The following is a 6,482-nucleotide window of genomic DNA, read 5'->3' on the forward strand; positions in this document are numbered from 1 at the left end:
TTGCTTTAAAATAATAAATAAGCAATATCGTAGGCACTTAGTAAGCACTGTGTCACAATTTACAACACAAAATGAACGTATTTATACACTCTATAGCTCTAAGAACTTAAAAACACCTTTTTCACATTTAAAATTGATAAAATAATTAACTCAAATTTTCTCAGCTGTTATTTTTATAAGTTTACCATAGGCAACTAATAATACACACTATCATGACAAGGACTACAATGACGTCACAACTGTCAGCTGAAGTGCGGGAAGAGGCGAACGTACGTATTATGAGGATGAGCAATCCTATTAGTTTACCGTTCTTGTCACAGTGTTACCAACTCCGGGATTTTATCCTTAAATTTTAGGAGAAAAAATCTATATGGGGATTTTTTTAGGGAGTAAAATTTTTTGGGGATATTTTTAGAGATAAAATTTCAATGGAATTTTACATATACGTATTATTTACAAATATACTCAGGGTTCCCTATTTAACCCCGTGTGCAATTTCTGTGCCGTAAGAAAAAGACAACATAACCCAGCTCCATATTAAAACTGCATAAGTCTATTTCACCCGGATATGGATTGAACTGCGATTGCGCCCAACTCCGATTGATTGTTGTTTTAGTTCTGTTTGGATTACTTTTTATTTGTGCGCGTAAAGGAGTGATTTTGTTTAGTTTATTGTTTCCAACTATTTATTGATATTTTTCCAACTCCATGATAATGTGTTATAAATATGGAGTCTAAAAGGAGGAGGCGAATCGAACGCAAAAATGTTGGGCCCAGATTTCATGATCTAAATGAAGTTCAAAAATCGCCGTTAGGGGCGCATGTGATCAAAGAGATTGAAAAATACACAGCTTCTTATGGCAAGAATTTACTATTTTGTTATAAATTATAGAGTTCAGTTAATATTTGGGCATATTTTTACCAGATTTAGCTTTTAGAAACGTGTTTTTTTCTAACTGAACAATGTGCGTGGCTAAAATTGTGAATACAAAACCTTAAATTTGAGTTTGAAAAGTATGTTAGAAGTTAGGTTATATCAGATGCCGGTTTTAGATATTCTTTTTCTAAGTTGTTATTATAAAATTGTTTCATTATATGGTTATTTTTAGTGCACACACGGCCGAAGAAAAATATAAGCTGCTAAAATAAATCTTCCCGAGAACTGTTGTACAAAAAAGATAGAAGTTCCAGCAACAAATATCACCAGTTCAACCTTTGATTTGATGTAAACAGTAATTGTCTCCAGAGTTGTTTCTTGATGAGAAATGCGAATTAAATAGTTTATGGTGTGTTTGTGTTAGTGATTTATTAATAGTTTTTCATAAAAACATTTAAAATTGATATGTTTACATGCAGTTCAGTGTGATACCATTTTAAAAACATTAAAACCTTTCGTAACAAACTAGTAGTGGTTTTACGGCAATTGACAGAAACTGAATCGCGAAAATTAAAAGTATTTTATCAGGAATAACTTCAATGTAAAGTGAAGATGAACACTACTGTTGCGTCCTTTCTATCCCATAACTTTTTATAGCTGAAACCAGAGAATATGCACATTAAGCTGAAATGTTTCCTGTGTCCAATAGTGTTTTTTCTTTAGATTTTCTGAATTTAAGTTTTAATGTCATTAGCAAAGTTTTGCAAATTGTCACTGTTTCGTAGACAAGAAATTCAAGATGTATTATATTCAATGTCACCTAATAATTGTAAAGGTAAATTTTCGTAAATAAAATATTAATAAATAAATAGTGAACTCAATTTATCTCAAAAGAGTTAAGTTAAAATTAATCTGTGCACTGACAGTATATAATTTGAATGTTTTTCTTAACATCTATCCATATTTTTTTAATTAATTAGGTATACCACTTACATTAGGACCTTTGAAAAGGCTTGGGTTTCTTTCACCCCGTTCTTTATTTGTCTTTTTTCCACTGTAAGTTCCACTTATACAGCCAGGTACGAAGCAGACCTATCGTTTAGGATTTTTTTAATCATACTCATTGGTACATTGCTAATAGTTCAATAAATTAACTCTAAATTTAAAAAAAATAGCAAAACACAATTAAATCGTATACTAACAATGAAAATGATCAATCTCACACGCTTACAATGCCTCTGGTGTCAAACCGAGAAACTTGCTTTAAAGTAGGGACAGAAATTTCAAATATGCCCATTGTCGATAAATCTCCTTTTTAAAGCCCTCCATATTTATAAATAATAAAAACATAATTAAAATTGAAGGTTAGGTGAAATGTCAGTCAACGACTTCCCTATAAAAACATCGACCAATGAAAACTTCTCTCAGGTGAGGCATGTACAGTTAAATGAATATCCGGGTGAAATAGACTTATGCAGAATTCATATTGTTCTTTTCACTGTTTGGGCTTCACTTTTTGGAGATTAGGCTGAGTATATTTGTAAACAATACGTATATGGAATTTTACCGCTACCAAAGAGGAGATAAGACCGCTACTGCTATTTTTTCAAAATTAATAGGAAAGTATAAATAAAACAAAATAATTTATTTATTTTAATCACCGAATCTTGGATAACAGTTGTGGGGATTTTAGTTGTTTTGGATTTAAGAAGGTTTGATATTGCTTTAATGGAAAGTTTCGAACAGTTGGCTACATTGCTGTGATTAGACGCTTTCAAGGTCAACCACTTAAAAACACAACAAATTGTTTATTTATTATTATTTATATTTTTAGGTTTTTTTTCCAGATATTTTTTAGGATTCAGGGATATTTTGGGGATTTTGATGCGAGCGTTTTAGATTTTTAGGGAGATAAATTTCTGAGAGTTGGGAACACTGTTTTGTCATAACCTAATATTTTTGTATTTTATTTTTTTTGCCTTGAACTGAGCTGTCGTTGATATTTGATAATTCTAAAAAATTGCAAAACATTCAAATTTAAAATTAAAATATTCAAAGCAACCAGATGCGTATTAATCAAACATAAAAATAAATAAAAAAAGCCAGTTAAGTAAATAAAATGCATCGAAGTCACTCACCGATGTACCCTATCCGCAGGGGGTTGTTATTCTCAGCCACTTCCATTTCGACTTCGCTGGCACCCGAATGGGATATGGTCAAATGATTGGTCAATGATGTTGCTGATGAAGCCTCAAAATCGCATCTATTGCATTTGTGTCCGCCTGTAACGACATGCCAATACAACTGAAACCCACTTTAAAATTTCTTTTACCTCAATCTATTCTCATATTTAACCTTATTAAACAGATCTAAATTGTTTTATTGCACTCTATATATTTATGATGGCTATTAGTATAAGACACGATCCTTAAATGAAGTTTCCCAGGAACAGGAGATTATACAGGGTGTAATGTTTCCATCCCATTTTTTCTATAAATCATGGGTAATAGTCGCTCATATTTTAAAAAATAATTTTGACAATACCAGGTGCGTCTCAAAAGGTGGCTTCATCCCTTTATAACTTTTTATTTTTTTCATAAAAAAAACAAGATTTCGTATGATATGACATAAATTAGGATTGATTAAAGGTATTCAATTTTTTTTGGTCATCTGTTTCACCGGAAATGACTACAACTTTAGATTTTAAATAACACCTGCGGTATATTTTTACTTTATTCGGCAGAAAATGACACTCTGAATAGAATGATATATTATATGTCAACTTTTGACATTTGCGCTTAAAAATCGAATTTTAAATATCAATAAAGAATGCCGTGGTCGTGCTAAAGACGCCAATTCTTAATTAAGGAGCCTTTGAAAATAGTCGTCTTGCCCTGGCCGGTTAGAATATACACAAATCGTATTTTTAATCATATCTCAATTTTTTTCAAATGGAACGACAGTGCAAACCATATGTAAAATGTCAAAAGTTGACATATCATATGTCATTCTAGTCAAACTGTAATTTTCTATAGAATAAAGTAAAAATACCGAGAGTGCCATTTAAAAATCAAAAGTTATAGTAATTTCCGGTGAAACAGGAAGTGAGGGAAACAATTGAATCCGTCAATCAGTCCTAATTTATGTCATATACATACCAAATCTCGTTTATTTTATCCGAAAAAAATAAATAAAAGTTATAAGGGCGTGAGATACTTTTGAGACGCACCCGGTATACAAGGCTAGTTACTAAAAACTAAATGTTGATTTTTTCCAACCAAAACACCCTGTATTTTGCATCACAATCGAAAAACGATTTTTATTTACTATTTTTGTTTTAGGTACTTAACAGGCACTTTAAGCATTATGGTCACCCTATATAAGACTAAAAATCATCCATTTTAAAAAATAATGTTGAAGCTAATGTGTTGAAACTAAAAGGCAGATATGAAAAAACAATAGACATGATGGAGAGATAAATTGCAAATAAATGTGAGAACTTTAAATTGAAACAGGGCAGTAATAGATATTTTTAATTTTATGAAATTAAAATTGAAATGTCTGGTAATATAAATTTATGGCTCATATACAGCCAAAAACCATGGCCAAAAACCATCAATATATTTGAAACTTCCACAACACCTTGTATTTTTAAAATTAAATCTTTTTGGTCCCATATTGATATTAAATTTTATTCAGTAAAATAAGTACTATAGGTTGTTAAAATACAGGTACTAAAAATTGCATCACCATGTATATAATAGAAAATGTAAAGAAAATGTTAAACACACCTTCTGAAGAATCGTAGTTTGTATTTGAGCCAGTTACTCTGTCTTCGGGTTTGATCAGCATCCTCCTGTATTGGATGCTCTTGTGTTGTTACAGCTATACTACTACCTAAAATATATACAATGTATAATGTTTTTTTTTTATTTTATAACATAGACAATAAGTTATAAAAACTGCATACTACAGGTATATTAAAACCTCGATTAAAATATTCAGATTTTAAGGTTATGGTTAAGCGATGTTTATATTAATAAAGCGTCAAAAAACGTTGAAGTTAATGATTTTTTACATGCTTCTTATTAACTTTTAATATTCGTATGTAAGTTGCCAACTACAATATCCGTCATCTTATATGGAGAATGTCATCAATAGTCATTTCTACAACAACTTGACGCTGTTTTTTTTTGATCATACATTTATTATTTAATGCCATCTAATCAATGGAGATTACAACCCTCCAGAACACCTTCTAGAGGGAGAATTTTGTTTTAATTTAATTTATTCTCGAATTTATTAAATTGTTTAATATTAAAAAAAAACACTACAATACATACCAGAATCTGCCTCATTTTCAGTGGCAGTATTTGCCATGATCACCTGTCGTAGGACTTTAAGTGGGTTTCAATTAATTGTGCCATCAACAGCCTAAAAAATAATTTATATATAATTAAAGATTACAGAATACATCTTAAAAACATTTGACTTTACATTTCAAGATCTTCAATAATAAATTGATAATACACAAGTCAAAAGAAAACATTGTTTATAATTTTTCTTTCAGAAAAAAAAAAACCTGATAGAATACGAAGAATTTGTGCAATAGAAATTCTTAACTAACTGTAATTGCAAAATATTCAGTTCAACAACCAGAAGGGGGCTCCAACTTAGAAGTAACCTATTTTTCTCGGCGGGTCATATAAATCGCCACTAGCAAAGTCGGTCCGCAAATCTACGTTACGTCACTATAAACCATTTATTTATTAGAACAACACTTAAAAACGGCGTGATTTAAATTTGGGAAGATAACAAATTATTTTGGAAATGAAAAAATAAGGCCGAACACGTAAGCAGAGCGGGTCGAGAGTAACGTTATTTGGGATTTGGCCGCGAGTAGGATGTCGAAATGAGAACACTGCACTTTTATGCACTAGATATCAACAAATTACACTTCGCAGACCCACATAACCTGTACGGTTGTCCTGAATGTCTCAAATCGCTTAATGATGTCGTTGTATCGGTCGTACTTACTTGGGAACGGGACCGGATCGGATTGTGAAACTACAAACTGCGTTAAAAAAAAACACCTGTACACATTCTGCTGACCGCTTTTCGTGCCGTTCCAGGTTGACGCTGACCTGGCAGGGAAGTGGGATTGTGGCCCTGGCAGGACCGGAGTCGCTCAACGATTTCGGGAACGCCAATTCTAAAATATCTGTTTGGCATTCTCGATAATAGACGGATAATAGTCAAATATAAACGCTTAACGTTGGGGATTTATTCACTTGTGTATGTTTATACACTAGTAATATTGATTAAATACGGGACTTCTTTACATACTAATTTAGAAATTCTATGATAAATGGGTATTTCTCATGTAAAGGACTTAAAAGGATATTTTTAAAGAGATAAAATATTTTCAACAGGTAGATTTTTGCAGGTGTATTTTACAAACTGCAATCAGCTGATTGTAAAATACCAGGGACCGTCTATAAGTACCTAATTCTTGTATTCTGTAGTGGTGATCAGTGATCACTGGTGATGTTGTAGAAAGATGTCCGTGAGAAGAATGCAGAAAAAAAAGCGTTCGGTTACCTTA

The 6,482-nt window shown here is 31.6% G+C and overlaps 1 long non-coding RNA gene across 1 annotated transcript; it reads right to left on the bottom strand.

The window, feature by feature from the left end:
- Positions 1-4,721: 4,721 nt before the first annotated feature.
- On the bottom strand, positions 4,722-6,015 carry LOC115884499. Its single transcript, XR_004050568.1, has 3 exons — positions 5,915-6,015; positions 5,221-5,311; positions 4,722-4,774 (listed from the first exon to the last, which is right to left on the bottom strand). It is a non-coding gene; the product is annotated as an uncharacterized LOC115884499 (long non-coding RNA).
- Between the last annotated feature and the right edge of the window lie 467 nt (positions 6,016-6,482).

Source organism: Sitophilus oryzae, unplaced genomic scaffold (genome assembly GCF_002938485.1).
Source record: "Sitophilus oryzae breed Bouriz unplaced genomic scaffold, Soryzae_2.0 scaffold_291_pilon_pilon, whole genome shotgun sequence".
In the NCBI taxonomy this organism is placed as follows: Eukaryota; Metazoa; Arthropoda; class Insecta; order Coleoptera; family Curculionidae; genus Sitophilus; species Sitophilus oryzae.